Source organism: Mytilus galloprovincialis, chromosome 12, assembly GCF_965363235.1.
Source record: "Mytilus galloprovincialis chromosome 12, xbMytGall1.hap1.1, whole genome shotgun sequence".
NCBI classification, from domain to species: domain Eukaryota; kingdom Metazoa; phylum Mollusca; class Bivalvia; order Mytilida; family Mytilidae; genus Mytilus; species Mytilus galloprovincialis.
Window position 1 is genome coordinate 37042142 of NC_134849.1, and position 18788 is coordinate 37060929.

The 18788-nt window shown below is 31.4% G+C and overlaps 1 long non-coding RNA gene across 1 annotated transcript in view; it reads right to left on the reverse strand.

The window, feature by feature from the left end:
• Nucleotides 1-18788, reverse strand: part of LOC143053434 (uncharacterized) — a 97065-nt gene that overhangs the window by 41880 nt on the left and 36397 nt on the right. The window lies entirely within an intron of this gene.

Here is an 18788-nt window from a genome sequence, read left to right on the forward strand (position 1 = left end):
ATATTATATTTCTTAGTGTGCATTTCTTTCCATCTATGGAAAACACCCAGGAACTGTTGTTTCAAACAGAAACAATTTCCAGCAATAAAGATGGTCGTAGATTCCTTCCTGTACATGAATCGTGCTGAACCCTGTCATGGGTAAGTTTTACCTGCTGTTCATGCTTTGACCGGTTGTGATCCCACTTCACATTGTAAGGAATCGTGGAAAAAAAATGTTTACAAATTTTAATGGACAATATTCGAGACTTTGTTGTTTTTGACTATCTTTCAAGCGGTCGCATTGATAAATATGTTGATGTCAGCCGGACATGTGCTGCAAGGCTCTATGACCAGAAAACAGCAAGCTAAATTTGACCACAGTGATTTAATTAAATTCCGTGTAAAGAAAGCTAAACAAAAAGTTGCTAGCTTAGCCGAACTGCCCCCATGCGAATCAACTATCCTTCAAAATGACCTGCGAGCTTCACTTCAGACCACTATTTGGACTTCTTCAAATATTGCACAGCCACCAAAGCAGTCTCCTTTAGACTCCGGTTAGGAAGACACAAATGGATTAACCCTAATATGTTTAAAGAGAAAAATGTCATCTGATTACCTACAAGATTTACAATTATAAATCTGTGTGCTCAAAAAACTGTGTTTGCTTTGAACAAAATCTGTCACGCACCGTACGTTGTCCGTGTGAAGGAAGTTAAGCGTGCTGTTATGTTAAGCGTATTGAATCCGCTCCGATGACGGAGAGATTGACCCTTACTTACGATTCTTGTAAACACGTTCCCATAGTACTTTTTACATGTAGTTTATCCCTATTTTTTTTTTTTTTTTATTAAAACCAAATTTTTTGAATGTAGCTTTGGAAAGACAAGTTATATATGGTTTAATTTATCATTATTATCTTCCATTTTCCTAAACAATTGTCTACACATTATCAGGATAATCCAAATAAGAAAATGGTCATGCATTTAATTATTTTGTTTTACTCTAAACCAAACACTTAATAAATGCAAGTCACCTGGTCACACCTATGGTGTTTCTTAAACCTCGCATTCGCCTCGGTTGACCATGATTTTTTTTAACTTATCTGTCCGACTTTGTAAATACACAATATTTATTCTATAGCCAGATACTTATTTTCCAAAAATAAGAAACCTAAAAAATTATAAACAATGTTTCAGCGCTGGAATTGTTTTTTCTACTTTACTATATATAAAAATATTAATTTTCGCGAACCGATTAGGTCACAGAAAATACAAATTTTACCACGAGTAAGGAATGTTTTACAAATAATGTGAAAATACAGAACCCCGATCTAATTTATCTTTTGCTAAAGGTGTTCATCATTTTCTGTTTTGTATCTACTAACAAGATTACAATTTTCTATAATTCCTATTTAAGTGTTCACCAAACTGCTTTAAAAATAGTTATGCCCAATTCGACCATTGGTGGAACTACTGAGGTGATCCATAAAATTCACAAACCTAAATAAACATGCCCAGATTAATTGAACTAGTGTGGCGTCGATGTAAAGCAACGCAAGCTTGTATGTAAAGCACACGCTTTCCAAGAATAAGGAGAGTTGTACAAATAATGTGAATACACAGACCCCCGATCCAATTTATCTTTTGCTAAAAATGATCAAGTGTTCCTCATTTTCTGTTTTGTATCTACTAACAGAATTCTATTTTTTTTATAATTTCGATTTCAATCTGTCAAAACCTGCTGTTAAAATAGATGTATATCATATGTATGCCCAAACTAAACATTCCCCAATTGGTTGAAAAACTGTAGCCTCGATGATGTAAAGCAACGCAAACATTTCCGCTAATTTCAAAGAAAGAAAAAATATAGCAATAATCAGGTGTATTTCAGTGTAGAAAATAGTTCTGTTATATACTGTAGTAAGATAAGCAATATGAGGGTCGATGAATGTGAAAAGGTCAAGGCAGCTTCTGCATATGCTATGTCATAAATGCGGAAAATTTAAAAGGTTCAAGGTCCATTTTGTAATATTAGCAGCCCTTTATAGAAGAAGTAAAATTTGTCGTTTTGACATCCTGTGAAGCATATGCTTGTGATTTAATCGAACTTATAGATAAGGAATATATATTAGAAAATTTGGCGTTTTTACCTCATGGTTGAATTAATAATATGTTCAGGCTTGATCACTGGCTTCAATTTCACAAAAAGTGGAAAACATTGTGAGGATTGCTTAGTCTTGGGTTTTCTATGCTGTGTCTTGAGTAATATTATTTGTCTTTTGTCTTTTTTTTTTATCCACTTTTTTAATGGCATTGCCAGTTTATTTTCGTTCTATGAGTGTGAATGTGAGTTTGGTACCTTTCGCCCCTCTTTTGGCAGAGAAAAAAAAACAATTCAAGACTTTGTAAACAATCAGAAAAAAAAAACTGCTGGTGCCAATGATTGACTGCAAACCAGACACCAAACCCTATCGAAACAAACATCGTCCTTTTTCCAATTATTCCATTAATTAATGTGACGACAGGGTCTTCACTATATATCAGTTTGTTATTCAACATGTACAATTTAGGAAAAATAGGGATGATGTGGCTGCGATTCATATGCATAAACTGAAAGAAGATTTAAAAAAAAAATAATACTTATGTCCAAGGAGATGTCGAAAGAGACTCAAGAAGCGTGTGAGCAAGCAATAATGTAACGGAGATGTTGAAATCAGCTAGGAGATGACAAAGTGAGAGATAACTGTCAACATACCGGGGATTACATAGGCACAACTCACAATTGTCATAACAATCACAATACATATATGTCTATCAGTTTTTAAATCACCAGTTCCAGTGTGTGTCAGTTCCAATGGAAGAGTCTTGATTAAAATACCACACTATATTTCCTATGGTTCATACGGTAATTTATTTCTAAACTTGACCTATCTGACTTGTGTATTTTTTTAATTCTTCCGTCCACTTTTCGATTCCTACATCATAAATTAAGTTTTGGGAAGTAAAATATTAAATATACTTTTCCCACTTATTTAACTTGTACGCTATTTCTTTCTACTCTTCACACACGTGAAGAAGTGAGGTGTCTTGTAGTTGTATGCTCATATATATCCACATATATATAAAGTTTGAAAAAACTTTGAACTGCCATACAATCCAGGTGATTCTTACTCAAATAACACAGCAGTTCCTTGAACAAGTAAATAGTAATGCATGCATGTTGAAGGTTCCATCTATTCGCAGTTTACGTAGTTATCAAAGGTACCGGGATTATAATTGAATACGCCAGACTCGCGTTTCGTCTACATAAGACTCATCAGCGGCGCTCAGATCAAAATAGTTATAAAGCCAAACAAGTTAGTTGAAGAGCATTGAGAACCCAAAATTCCAAAATGTTGTACCAAATACGACTAAGGTTATCTATTATTGGGACCTTGAGCTCAGTTTCAAGGTCATAAACCAAGGACCTATAATCAAAAGACTCTAGGCCTCTACTTTATATTGTTATTAAGTTATATTTCCATACGACTAATATTAGATATAAAAGGGGGGCGGAAACTTGCATCAAATGTCTAAGTACCCTTACATCTAAAATTTATGTGTTACGAGATGTCGCGACTAACAATTGTGTGAAAATATCTTGTCAATATCTTATATGATTTCTGATAATAAGAGATAACAAGCAGAAATCTAAATTTTGAACATGACCTTCACCTTTGACCTATACCTCATTTTCATTTTTTTGGACCAAGAACCTCAAATCTAAAGACCCTAGGCCTCTATCACTTATGGTTTTCCAGTTAAAAATACATTTCAAAATATCAAATACAAAAGGGGAAATAATTTTCATATGGATCTCATATTCCAAATATCTAAGCAACATCTTGCGAACCAAAAAATCAGCAAAGAAAAAAAATTAGGCGGAAGAAAAAAAAAATAAGAAGAAAACCAATAGGTCTTTCCACAGAAAAGTGGAAAGACCTTATTAATAAACAGCTGCGCCATGAGCGCATGATACACCCGTCGTCTTGTGTGAAAGTTTTATGCAATAATCATAAATAGTTCCTGAAAAAGTTTGAAGCAATAACCATATATTGTTTTTGAGATACGGAGGGACATATGAAACCCCCTCTTTTTTCTTCAAAAACCAAAAAGTATACAGACCTTTAGATTAATATAACAAAGAAGTGTGTAAAGTTTTAAGCAATAATCATAAATCGTTTTTGAGATACGGCGCGACATGTAAAAATCCCTCCCCCTTTTTTACAAAATACTCAATAACTCAAAAATGAAATTTTGAATCATCACCAAAAAGTATACAGATCTTTAGATTAATATAACTAAGAATTGTGTAAAGTTTTAAGCAATAATCAAAAATCGGTTTTCATATACAGTGCGACATGTGAAGAAAAACACCCCCCTGTTTTAGTTACAAAGTGCCGTACCTCAAAAAGTTTTAATCTTATTTTCACCAAAAAGTATGCATATCATACATGACCATTATAAGAAACAACTATAATAAGTTTCATGAAATTTGGATAAGTCGTTCTCAAGTAACGGTGCGACATGTTTACGCCGGACAACACGGTTTGAAAACACCTTAACTTGAAGTTCAAAACGACAAAGCAGATGCTTTGTTAAAAAATTTCACAATTTGAAAATTGGTTTTATTAAACTATTAATGATTCAAACAAACTTTTCTATTTGATTGACGAGATCTCTAACAGATATGTCGTATGTTCTTTTGCAAATCATCGTGTTAAATGATCTGATATTCCCAGAAGCACTACGACTCATTTATTCATGAAACATTTGGTTTTTATAATAACCCACATTTTTTAATAAAGTAATGTTAGCTTGCAATTTGTTAATACAGAGACTTTTTGAATAATTCCAAATCAATATTTTCCTGTATGTCTAGATAATTTGTTTCCGTTCAAGGAATTATTACATATACATCAAAATGTTTTTCATGGTGTACTAACTACATTTTGGTCGAAATATAAAACGTGCCGTCATAATATATTATTTACAAACTATTTTATCGACTGTAACAACTTCAAACGACAACACATACATGTCGTCATTACTTGGTCCTCATCATTGATTTCAACATCAATTAATTAATAATTTACCAGTTAAATTAAATATTCCAGTTTTAATTATCTTTAAAATACATCATGTACATGGTATATATAATATATGATGAAATATATGATGAAAATTTTCATTAAGTGATAATGCAAATATATTATTTATAAACTATTTCATCAACTGTAACGACTTCAAACGACCTAACATACATCTCGTCATTACTTGCTCCTCATCATTGATTTCAACATCAATTAATTAATAATTTATCAGTTAAAATAAATATTCCAGTTTTAATTATCTTTAAAATACATCATGTACATGGTATATATAATATATGATGAAATATATGATGAAAATTTTCATTAAGTGATAATGCAAATATAATATTTATAAACTATTTCATCAACTGTAACAACTTCAACCGACCTAACATACATCTCGTCATTACTTGGTCCTCATCATTGATTTCAACATTTTATTAGTTCAATTAAATATTCCAATAAAGTATTATCTTTAAAATACATGGTATAATATATGCTAAAAAAATCATTCAGTGCAAACTATAGGTGTAATATAAAGAGCTAGTGTGTAAAAAAGTAAAAAAGACTACATATACCATTAAGTATTATAGATATAATAAATTCGCCTATAATCAAACATAACTTTTTGGATTATTACAGTATAAACATAAAAATAAAAATAATTAAATTCAGACAGGCATCTTTAATCTTTTTTACATTTTTTTTCAAATAAACTTGGATTTTCATCAAACTATGCAGCTATCTTAGATATATATTAAGCTTACTGAATCCCCGGTCATTATGTAGTTTGGTGTATTGCTGTCAAATTCAAGAATTAAATTAATCTAGGTAAAAAAAGGCTAGGATTTGGAATTTTTGACAAATAAAAGCAACAGTAGTATACCGCTGTTCAAAACTCATAAATCAATGGACAAAAAACAAAATCGGGGTAACAAACTAAAACTGAGGGAAATGTAATAAATATAAGAGGAGAACAAAGACACAACATTAAAATGTAACACACACAGAAGCGGACTAAGCATGAGACAAAATTCTATGAGAATAACAAATATAACATCAAAATCAAATACATGAATTTGGGATAGATAATTACCGGGACACGTCTTATAGTAATGTGATTTCACACTAAAAAAAAAGAGTAAAACAAACGACACAACGGAAAAATAACGTTAAAATGTAACACACACAGAAACTAACTATAATATAACAATGGCCATATTCCTGACTTGGTACAGGACATTTTGTCAAAATAGAGATAGTACAATTTTTTTTTTTTTTTTGTCAAAATAGAGATAGTACATTTTCTTATTTTTTTTTTGGTCAAAATAGAGATAGTACAATTTAAATTTTAAATATCTTTTTCAAATCAACTTGGATTTATGCAGCTGTCTTAGATACATATGAAACTTACTTAATCTCCGGTCATTATGTTGTTTGGTGTATCGCTGTCAAATTCAAGAATTAAATTAATCTAGGTGAAAAAGCTAGGATTTGCTATTTCGAACAAAATAGAGATAGTACACTTTAATTTTTTTAATAGTTTTTTCAAATCAACTTGGATTTTCATCAAACTAAGCAGCTATCTTAGATATATACTAAGCTTACTGAATCCCCGGTCATTATTTAGTTTGGTGTATTGCTATCAAATTTGAGATTAAAATTAATCTACGTAAAAAGGCTAGGATTTGCAAATATGGACAAAATTCAGATAGTACACTTTAAATATTTTAATAATTTTTTCAAATCAACTTGGATTTTCATCAAACTATACAGCTAATCTAGTGATATATTAATCTTATTGAATCACAGGTTGTTATAAGTTTGATGTATTGCTTTCAAATTTAAAATTTAAATTAATCTCGGTAAAAAGAACTAGAATTTGTAGTTTGGACTATATTCAGATAGTAATTTTTTTTTAATAATTTTTTTAAATCAACTTGGATTTTCATCAAACTATACAGCTTAGTAACCTTGGTGATGCATTAATTTGATTGAATCCCAGGTTGTTATTTAGTGTAGTGTATTGCTGTCAAATTTAAGAATTCAATTAATCTAGGTAAAAAGAGCTACGATATTAGAAATATATCTTTCCTTATAATTTGGGAAAAAATATATTTAAAATCAAAAACCAATTGTTCAGAGAACAATTGAAGGTCTTTTCACTAGTAAAGATCTATTTTGATATTAAAATATAAAAAAAAATCAGTTTAAAATGTTAGTTCCTATGGCTTTATGATGTATTAATATGAATTTGAAGCAAAGGTCAAAATATAGAACGTCCTATTAACCTATGACCTTGACCTCAATTTCAAGGTCACAAACCAAGGACCTTAAATCAAAAGACCCTAGGTCTTTGATATGTTTGGTTAATGAGTAATATCACTTTACGCATAATTTTAAATAAAGGATGGGTGAAAATTCCCATTAATTGTCTACGTACACATTCAACCAAAATATACGACATGTCGCAACTAACAATTTAGTAAAACTAATTTGTCGATATGTTATACAGTGTTTGAAAATAAGCCAAAATAAGCCAAAATCTAAATTTAAAATATGACCTTGACCTTTGACCTTTGACCTTGACCTAATTTTCATTTTTTGAGACCAAGGATGTCAAATCAAAAGACCCTTGGTCTTTATCACTTATGGTTTACCAGTTAGAAATGCAAATCACTTATATCAAATACATAAGGGGAAATAACTCTCATATGGAGTCTCCGGAAAGCTCAGTTAAAATATAAAATCCTAATCCTGAAGACGAAACGAGCAATTTGGTAAAATAAATTTGTCGTCATCTCTTACGGTTGTGAAGGAGAAGTGGCCACAAGAAAAACAGTGTTTGGGGAGATAACTCTTACAAGGTAAAGTATTTTGTTACGCAGTTGTCAATATTTAAAGCGTATAAACTAAACGATATCATATTCCAAATATTTAAGCGACATCTTTTGAAACAACAAAACTACGAAAGAAAAATATTTATGCGGAAGAAGAAAAATAATAATAATCAGAACAAAATCAATAGGTCTTTCCATGGAAAGGTGGAAAGACCTAATTACTCCACCGTCGTATTTCCGAACACACAGAAAGTGCTTAGAGAAAGTTCCGTCTATCCGAAATTTCAATATAATTGAATCCGGAAAGTGGCAGACATACTAGTATACACATAAGAGAACTAGAAGACAGGCGTGTACAATGTGAATAATCTGGATGATTGTCAACTTAAGGCCCGATTGATCAAAAGAGAGTTGAAGTAAACACCAATATTAAATTTAATGCGCGATTACCAAGCCAGTACAATAAAGGTGAAAATATAAGTTGTTACTTTAGTGGAACCGTTTTTGAGGATATTAGACTGCGGTAGATCTCTGATTTCAAGATACAAGCATGACGAAATAGACAAACACTTTGCGAAGACTACATGTATGAGACTGACACAAGGAAAAGTCACCCGACGTTATAGGCCAGATGATAAATATTAATGAACCAAATAATGTATATACATTCAACATAAATTTTTCAAGCTATTTCAGCAAAAGTGGTACATAACTAAGTACTGTATATACGTGAACTTAAAGAGGTATCTGACTCAGAAGTTGAAACTTATGAATATACACAAAGCTATCATATAAAACCATGGCCTGAAACCTGACATGAACACAAATCAAACTCCAAGCCAAGTGTAATGTAATAACAAGTATAACTTGAAAACAAGCAATTAACCTTAATTTCACGAAACAGAATATATTTAACGATGTTTTGGCTGAAATCCACAGGACATGAAACAAGTTGGGATTTGAGAAACCAATCGTCATAGGTTTTTACGATATTGGTCTAGTCGAAAGAAAGCATGGATAACTGACTTTATAAAAGACTAACCCCAATAAGGACCGCGAGACACGATCTGCTACATACGCATTACTGAAAGTCCTGTTTTCTATATTCAAATTACACACACTTACAAATGCATTTCGAAAAAAATGTATATCGATTATACGAAATGTACAAATACCCGACTGACCATATCATACCCTCCAAGTAAAGACTAGGGTAAACAAGAACCCGTATCTGTTTCACGATGGAGAATGCTGGAATACCAATGGTTTCATGTGTCGGTCTAAGACGTTATGCCATGAAAACATTTAGGTATGCAATCAGGAGAGTTAAAGGTATAACAAATTGTGATCACGAATGAGATTGCTTACAGCGACTTCAAACAATATCTGAACTCAGCCTATGATTCAATGAAAACGATTCTTAGCTAATGATCCCATCTACATAGTACAACACAAAACAAGAAATCTTTTTCAGCAGACGAAAATAGGCAGGCATTATCGATTGGACAGAAACACTACAAAGTTGTAGACACAATACAGAGATTCATCTCGTAGATTGTAGATCATGATGATGAACTTATTAATATCATGTATGAGGAGGATTTTTAAAGATTAATTTCTTACTTATGACCTTCCACATGTGTTGCAAACTGATCAGGAAAAGTATCCAGGCGACCAATAGCACTAAATAAAAAGAGAGGTGAAAGATTCAAAAGGTAGTGCTTGTTAGTCGCGATTTATTTTGTTTGTAATTCGTCATCTAGGACTCCACATTTGTTACATAATCTTTGTGCTCTTGGAATGTTTCTGTACCTTTCAAATTCAATGCCTAGGGAATGATCACTTAGCCTACATTTTGAGAGTTACTGCCTATGAATAAAATTATTGCAATTTAAATGTTCCTCAGACTGACAATTAGTTTTTAATTTCCCATAAAGACAAAGTTTGTATGAAGAATCCAACTTTAATAGTTTATTTAAAGTAGTTTGTTCATATTCATCTAAAACACACTTTTTAATATTACATTTTAACACGTTTTTTAATTGTTTAAAAGGTACATTAAAATTAGAGTAATTTCCTGGGTTTATTTTCATATCTTTAAAAATTGTATCTGCAAATAAGTACCAAGAATAAATTCCCGTGGAATGTAAATTTATGTTTGTTTGTAGAGATTCTTCAACCAGGTGATTAATATATCACTACAGTTTATTCTATAAAAATACATGAGTGTTTGAGTTTTTATATAAGAGTCCAAAGTATATCTACCTAATTCTGTTCTAGCACCTATGTTAGTGGCTGTCTTTTTCAGTCCTTATACTGCTTTATAAAATTTAGAATGAACCTTCTCAAAGTGATACTTTTCTGCTAATGCAAGAGTATTACAAAAAGTATTTCAGCAGCTCTATTAGATGCCCTAAAAGCTGACTGAAAATTATGCATAAACCAAATTTCAGAGTTGTATGTCAAAATAGGTCTTTAAGAGTATCAAATAAATTACATGACAAAGTAGTGGGAACAAATTTTAAATTGGACATTGTTTTCTCAATGAAAATAAAACTTTAATACCCTTTTTAGACAGCTCTTCGGTAGTTTTTGTAACATTCCTCTATAGTTAATAATATTCCCTAGAAATTTAGAGTCCATAACTTCAGTCAAAAATTTATCATTGAACAAGAGGGATGGGGATTGTTTATAAATATTCTGAAAAACTAGAATTTTAGTCTTGTTTGTATTTACCCTCAACTGCCATTTAATACAATATTTATTTAGTTTGTCTAACGCGTTGTGAAGTCCCTGGTGTGTCTCAGACAATAACACTAAATCATCTGCGTAGCTGAGAGTTTGGATACTTGAAGTATCAAGAACTGGAGGGTTACAAGTTTCATAAAAAATGAATGCAAATCATTAATATAACATTTAAAAAAGTAGGACTTAAAGTGTCCGCTTGTCTTACACCTCTAATAATTGGAAAAAATAAAGAGTGTTCATTACTAATCTTCAGTGCAGACTGTGATTAGCTTTTTCAAACTAGTATAAAATTTCACACCAACACAATCATTTATCAATTTATACAACAGGCCATTATGCCAAACAGAGTCAAAAGCACCACGCAAATCTACAAAACAAGCAAACAGCTTTGTCTTATTGTAATCTAAATATTTGGTGACAAGAGTTTTTAAAATAAATATGCTATCAGACGTTCTATGATTTGAACGAAATCCAAATTGATGACTGGAGAACTTATATTCATAATGCTTTATTAATTAGTCTTTTATTTTTTTTAATAGAGCATATAATTTTAATAGATTTAACGTAGAAATACCTCTATAATTGCATATGTCTTCCGACTTATGGATTAAAACAATAAAATCTTTCCTCCAGCTGGTGGGGTAAATACCAGCTGATAAAATAATATTGTAAAGTTTAACTATGGCTGTAACTGTTACAATGCTACTACATTTTATAATTTCATTAGATATTAAGTCAGGTCCAGTGCATTTCCCTGATTTCAATTCATTTATACAGTTCTTTACTTCTGATATTGAAAATAGACTATCAGTACAAATATTATGTTCTAAACTACTCTCAAGCATATTTAAATCTTTTATAACTTTTTCTTCAAAAGAGTTATCATATTTTTCAGCTATACCAAGATTTTGAAAATGTTCTTCATAGTTTTTTAAGTTAATATTTGAACAATCATCCTGTTTTAGTGTATTTTTTTTTTTATTTTTTAAGGAGTTCCCAATACTTTTTGGTGTCATTCTCTTAAAAATTGTTAATGTTTCATATAAGTTCTTTTTGAATATAATTTTCTTTCTTTTTTCAAGTTTTTGAGCATGTGTAAAAAAAATTACATTTAAGCTTAATCATCCGTTTTATTTTCTCTATGGGATGTTTGCATAATTTCAACAAAGGCGAGTTGGCATGGTATACAAATGTACCAATAGGCTGAATAGCAGGATTTGCTATAACAACGGATAATAATCATACCTGAACTCCGTCATTGTACAGGAATAACTATATGTTTTTAAAATCAGTTACGGACCTGCGAATTCGCGGGTATGGTCTTGTCTCGAAAACAACCTCCATAACCTATCAATATTTTTAGGTTAGTTTGATTCCTTTCTAATGCTCTTTCGACTTAAAGTATCAATTTTAAATTGTAGATTTTTTTCAAATTCCATCTAGTAGATACATCCTCAAATAGTTTTAAAAAAGTTTATCTTTTCAATAGATGGAAAATCTAAAGGAAAACAAATCAGGATATTGTTATTTCATGTGATGTCCAGTTTGTTAAAAACGCCTTTTCTTAAAATCATTTATTTTGTAATTAAAATTATTTGACACATTTCATGCTTTTTTAAACATAACTAAGAATGATCATAGTCAGAGCTGTGTTTCTTGTTTTAAAATGAATTTTGAGAAATATATATTGTTATTAAATTTAACCGCTCACAACTATTTGCCTCTTGGTTAATTCTAAACATTATATTTTAAGTAACAGTGACTCTTCATTTCATTTTGTAATATTGTTTCTTTCGATTCGTTCCAATTATCATGTACCCCTCTCTTCACCCCTTTTAGTTTTTATTATTTGGTGAAAACAACTTCACAAATATATCATATAATATATTCATATAATAAAGGACACGTTTAAAACTATTGATAAGCCTTATTCGATCCAATATATTAAAAAAATTGGAATTTTTATATTTTAAAACTTTAATCAAAATTCCAAAAAAAAAACAGTATTTGAAAACTTTTTAAAATTTTGAATTTATAAGTGTTACACAGACCGAAATTCTTTATTACACGTTGTACGTAAAAATTAAAAAAAACTTCACAAATATGTCATATAATATATTCATATAATAAAAGACACGTTTAAAACTCTTGACTTTCTTTATTCAGTCCTATTTAATAAAGAGTTACGACCATCACAATTAACGTTACGACCATCCTCAACATTTTTGTTGTTTTAGTTACGACCATCATGCTTGAATTTTTTAATGACTATTTTACGAATGATTTTATGTATCAAATTTGGCTTCAATATCAACGCACTCACGATAAGTGTATATGAGACAAGCGGTTTGGCCCAAATGAACCTTTTACTGCACGAAAATCGGAAAAGAAAAACTTATCCCTAGAGTTGTCTCCCATTTTCGGATGGTCGTAACTTTAAGTTACGACCATCCGCTTACCACCAATGAATGTTAACATGTAGTTTAAGTCATGTTTTGTCTAAATGCAGTTGATAGTCAATGTAGACCTTGTGTGGATCAAGTGTACACAAAAAAAAAAAGTATTAAGAACATGAATTTTACCATGTATATCTAAAGAAGAAACGTTTTTAATAAAATTGATATTCATAACAAATTTCAATAAAGTTCTTTGTCGAATTATTTGTCTAAACTCGACATATAGCTTTGTTATAACAAAAAAAAAACGTTAGGTAGCTTTATTAACCCCTTGTCAATACTCAAAGCATCAATACTAATATTAGTTCATCGTTTGAAATATGCATGAAATATTTGCCACTGGTCTTTACTCAATCAACGATTCCATCCTATATGCAATTACTAAAATATGTGTGCGGTAAATTGTATTGTTTTCCTAGAATCCAGATCCGATAAAATGCACTTAGATATAATATGAACTGTTATTTTTATATTATAATATAGTAGTATTAGTATTTGATCATTGCTCTTGGCTTAAACTCGTGACCGTTTAATTCAAGCAAAACTAACGAATTGCGAAAAATATGTTTCACGAAATCATCAACTCGCTAAAATATATACATTTTTTCCCACATTGCGTCTTTGCGAAATGTGCTCGATATGTGAATGCAAAAGGAGCTACCATTTGACTTTTAGGGGGGAAAGGGGGAAGGGGGGGGGGCTTAAATAAAAAGAAAATGTCCTGCATTTATTTTCTAGTTGTAATCTCTGTCCTGCCTCTTTTCATGCTAAACGGACCTGTCTTTTTTTTATTATCTGACTTTTTTTTTACATAAACTGACATCCTGCCCTTTTTGATGCAAAGGTACTTGTAATCAACTAGTAAAAAAGAGTCAAATTATAGTTTACACATTGTTAGAATTTATTTTGGATTAAGTCATTTTTCAGGGATTGTAGCCGCGGATATTGAAAAGGACAAGACATTTATAATATAATCCTCAATTAACCTTTGTTGCAGTCTTATGCTTGTCTAATATAACTGTAAACTCAGCTTATGTTCCTTCCAGTACGAAACATTGCACTGGCTTTGCAATAACATATGCCTGTCTATTGATATATAGTACTAAAATTGAATATGCATACAAAATTCAGAAAATATGCCAGGCATATAATTTAGGACGCCAAAGGAACATTTCGTCAAATCATTTAAATCAAAACAAGTGGAAGGCCAAATCGAATACGAAGTTGAACAGCTTTAAAAACCAATTATTCCAAATAATTGTTCAAAATCCAGCTAAGGCAATCAATGTAAAACCCTTAGTTTTTTTTAATATTTAATCATTTATAAACACTTTATAAGCATGATAAGAGAAAATGAACATCAATGATCTTTCTTGTCAAACAAACGTTCTGTATACTTGGTTGGTGATAAACGTCCAATAGCAATGGTATCGATCCAGTGGTTAAAAAACCTCATCAAAGATAGCAGGCTTATAATGTGCTACACCAGAATCTCATGTCGTCTACACAAAACTCATTATTGATGTGCGCCTCGCTGGCCGAATGGTCTAAGTAGTCGAACAAATGTATCACTAGCCTTTGTCAGATAGGGACTCATTCATGTTAATAAAGAGATAATCATGTGTAAGGGGAGATAACTTTTTAAATCAACAAAGCGTTTGTAATAGTCTGTTTATTTTCAATACTTGTTAAGTACTCATTTGAATCAGTGTCAAAATATTTGTGTTTATTTAGAAAAGAATAGTAATATCATATCGGCTGCACCAGACATGCCAGATGTGCATTTCGACAATTATTATGAATAGATGCTTAGAATATTTTCACGAAAACAGACTACAGAACGTATCAGCGATTGTAAAGAGTTAAGTCCTTTCAGTTTAAGTTAAAATCAACATTTATGGTCTGATTAAAGAGAGGTGAAAGATACTAGAGGGACATTCAAACTCATATGTCGAAAATATACTGACAACGCCATGGGTAAAAAAGAAAAAGACCAAAAGACAAACAAAGAGTACACAAAACTCAACATAGGAAACTGAAGACTGATCAACATGAACCCAACCAAACACTTGGGGTGATCCCAGGTGCTCCGGAAGGGTAAGCTGATCCTGCTCCACATGTGGCACCCGTCGTGTTGCTCATGTTAGATAATTACGTGATGAATACTGTAAACCAACTTATTTTCGCGGATACTTTATTTCGCGTTTTACCCATTCAAGTCTATTTCGCAATTTTCTAATTTCTGGATATAGTTTAATAAGGAAAGATCAAAGTTTTACATATTCGCGACGATTAATATTCGCGTTTTTTTTTTACTCGCAAAAGTCGCGAATATAAATCGCTCGCGAAAATAAGTTGGTTTACAGTAAGTTAAATTGAAAGTCCAAACTTTTATATGATATATATATTGTAATATATTGTAATGTTTTGGGGTTTCTTTGGGGTGTTTTTTTACAATACATTAGACTCTCAATATTTCGAAGTCAGCCAGACAAGAAAAATATTTCGAAATACCCGTACCCGTTCGATTCATACTGCAAACTAAAACAAACCATGTGACACAACTCTTACTTAGATTATACAAACGTGTTTACATAGCATTTAGATGATCATATTATTCAATCTCAATCAACAATTTGTTCTCGAAAGTCACATCATGTATGGTATTAAAAGTTAAACCTGGTTTAGAATCCACTGGATATTTTTGAATCAGGTACCGTTATCTTCCTCATATTTCGTGATAAATTAGTTAATAATGTTTTGTCTCTCACTATGAAAATGAATGTGGGTCATTAATATATCATGTTAGGGAAGTTTAAACATATAACCTTCTAAATCAATGTTAAAAAAATCCTTTCAAATCTATTGTAAAATGCTTATTGTTCAACATGTTCCACATTTCATACTTTATAAATTTGAATTTAAGATATTCAATCGAAAGGTTCTTTCAGAATGATCTACTAGCTTGTCAAATATAATGAAGGTTCAAATTGTAAAACTGAATTTCTTCTTCGCAGATTACAGCTCCATCATGTTGCCAAACTCCCCGGCAGTTCCAGTTCCGATCCGCATACGGGCCCGAATACTACTCTACACTAATGATGGAGTAAAGGAAAACAGTTCCGGAACGGAAACGATCACTGTCCGGCGTTTCTCATGTTGCAGGCAATTAATTTGTTCCTTCGAATCCGAGGCAAGTTGGTCCAGTATAAGTTGGTTGTAAGGTAAATTTATATGAAGAAGACACAGTGTCAGTGCATGCTTTGTCAATGTTACAGGAATTACAAAATCGTTTTTATTTCTAAAAGAGAAACAAAGAAAACTTTTTATAAAATGTATAATAATTATAATACATGTTTTTGTAAAAATGGATGTAGATGTAAATAGCTACACTATTTTTTTTTATATTTACTTTTAGTTACTGTAAACCAACTTATTTTCGCGAGCGATTTATTTTCGCGACTTTCGCGAGTAAAAAAATAACGCGAATTTAAACCGTCGTGAATATGTAAAGCTTGGATATTTCCTTTTTTAATTTCATCAAGTCAATCAGAAAATCGCGAAATTAAATAGCCGCGAAGTGGTCACGAAAGGGTAAAACGCGAAAAATGTGTCCGCGAAAATAAGTTGGTTTACAGTATATGAATCATATATTTATCCATCTCAGTGTATCAAACCTAAAGGTTGATATGAGAACCAGATATGCACACTCTACACTTGATATGAACGCATGCGCTATGTAATTGAAATCCAGATTTGTAATATCTAACTTACAGGGATATATAGCTAGTGTCAAACGACCCTTATATCTGTCGTATTTAATATGCTCTTTGTTTCCAAATGAAAGTGCAAATTACACTTTCCTCATTTTGGTCGACCTTCTTTGCAAAACACACCCTTTGAATTAATTGTAAATGTTTTTTTTAATGAATATGCCCGACATATTTGACCCTTTACATATACAATAAGTTAACATATAATATGACAACTTTCTTTGACATTGATAAACTGTGAACAGCTTTTTTAACCACCGGGTCGATGTCATGGCTGGTGGAGGTTTTATCCCCGAGGCTATCACCAGCCCAGTAGTCAGCACTACTGTATTGATATGAATTATCATTGATATGGTCATCTATACTATTAAATGAGAAGACCTCATTTAGTGTGTCGCTTCTCTTCCTTCCACAATAAATTAATCATCATGCCTCTGTGTCCTATAGGTACCATGTATAGTCACATTTGTCATCCTCGCTTATGATTATTCTGTTTGGGTTATTTTGGGAGGAAAACGAAAAAAGGCGTCAAAATATTGTTTCCGTCATCGGACGGACTTTTAAGTCATAGACAAGACTTCCGTTTAGGACCCTTTATTCCTAACTTGATTACATACAATGTTTTGGGAACCTGAGCTACAGGAACCGGTATCAAACATACCTTCGGTCCCTGAAAAGCAATAAAAATACGATTTCTTGGAACCCCTGGGATCGGTATATAATCATGTCTTATTTAAGAAATAATTCATACAAGCCATAGATTTGTTGAACATTTTCACATGGCATGGGTAGTTATATCGGCAATTTATCCCGAGCGTAAGCAAGGGATAAAATTAACGAATATAACGACCCAGGCCATGTGAAAATGAAAACAAATCTATGGAACGTATGAATTATTTTGATTCTTATATGGTAAAGTTGACTCTGACGCCATTTCAGTAAAATATGGCGTATTTGTGCACAAATCGCATTGTGACGTCGACGATTTATAGTGGTTGTGGTTGATTGAGTATCTTATTATGGCTCTATTCATATGACGTAATAAGCACCCCATATTAGAATTAATTTGTTTTCTTAAAAGTCAACACCTTATAAAACCTGACGCCATTTCCAGATTTCAGTAAAATATGACGGTTTTGAGCACAAATCGCATTGTTTATTAAGTATTTTATTATGGCTCTATTCATAATTCCAATCTTATTAAATTTTGCAAATATCACATTATAATCTGATTTCGTTAGTGGAATCCGTTTCGAGTGACTGAAATTGAAAAAGTTAACATATCGATTATTCTGTCTTCTGCACAACGAAACAAAAAGCAACCGACTTAAATTTTTATTCCCAAAATTCCGTCCTCATGAACATTTAACATACAACAAAAACAAAATGACATTGGATTCAGTAAGCTTAATGTATATCTAAGATAGCTGCATAGTTTGATGAAAATCCAAGTTGATTTGAAAAAGTTATAAAAAAAAAATTAAAGATGCCTATCTGAATTTATATAATAATTTTTATTTTTAACTATTGTAAAATTAAATTCTTTCATTTCACAGCAATAAATCAAACTACCTAATCAGCTTGAATTTTGTAAGATCAATATTTAATTTAGTTAGATGGGCTGATTTACACCAGTCAAAACTAAATTTGAAGGTCAATACTAGTCCAGACAGGTCGAGACTAGTCAAGACAGGTCGAGACTTGGTCAAGACAATTTCAGACTACACAAAGATCATCAAGTACTGAATCAGACTAATTATTAAGTAAAGTAGAGACCAAGTCGAGTACACTTAAGTACAGTTAAGTACAGTCGATACAATGTCGAGACTAGTCGAGTAAAATGTGTGCTCGATTTTACT